Below are 612 nucleotides of genomic sequence, written 5' to 3' on the forward strand. Positions count from 1 at the left end.
TTGGGAAAAGCTAGTCAATGCCTTCTTGGCAAAGTTCTTTCCACCTCAAAAATTGCGTAAGCTTAGAGTGGAAGTCCAAACCTTTAGACAGAAGGAAGGAGAATCCCTCTATGAAGCTTGGGAAAGATACAAACAATTAATCAGAAAAGCGTCCCTCTGATATGCTTTCTAAACGGAGCATCATAGGTATTTTCTATGATGGTCTGTCTGAACTGTCCAAGATGTCATTGGATAGCTCTGCTGGAGGATCTCTTCATTTGAAAAAGACGCCTACAGAAGCTCAAGAGCTGATTGAAATGGTTGCAAATAACCAATTCATGTACACTTCTGAAAGGAATCTTGTGAATAATGGGACAAATCAGAAGAAAGGAGTTCTTGAGATTGATACTCTGAATGCCATATTGGCTCAGAACAAAATATTGACCCAGCAAGTCAATATGATTTCTCAAAGTCTGTCTGGAATACAAAATGCACCAAGCAGTACTAAGGAAGCTTCATCTGAAGAAGAAGCTTATGATCCTGAGAACCCTTCAATGGAAGAGGTGAATTACATGGGAGAACCCTATGGAAACACCTATAATCCTTCATGGAGAAATCATCCAAATCTCTCAT

Source organism: Arachis duranensis, chromosome 5, assembly GCF_000817695.3.
Source record: "Arachis duranensis cultivar V14167 chromosome 5, aradu.V14167.gnm2.J7QH, whole genome shotgun sequence".
Taxonomy (NCBI): domain Eukaryota; kingdom Viridiplantae; phylum Streptophyta; class Magnoliopsida; order Fabales; family Fabaceae; genus Arachis; species Arachis duranensis.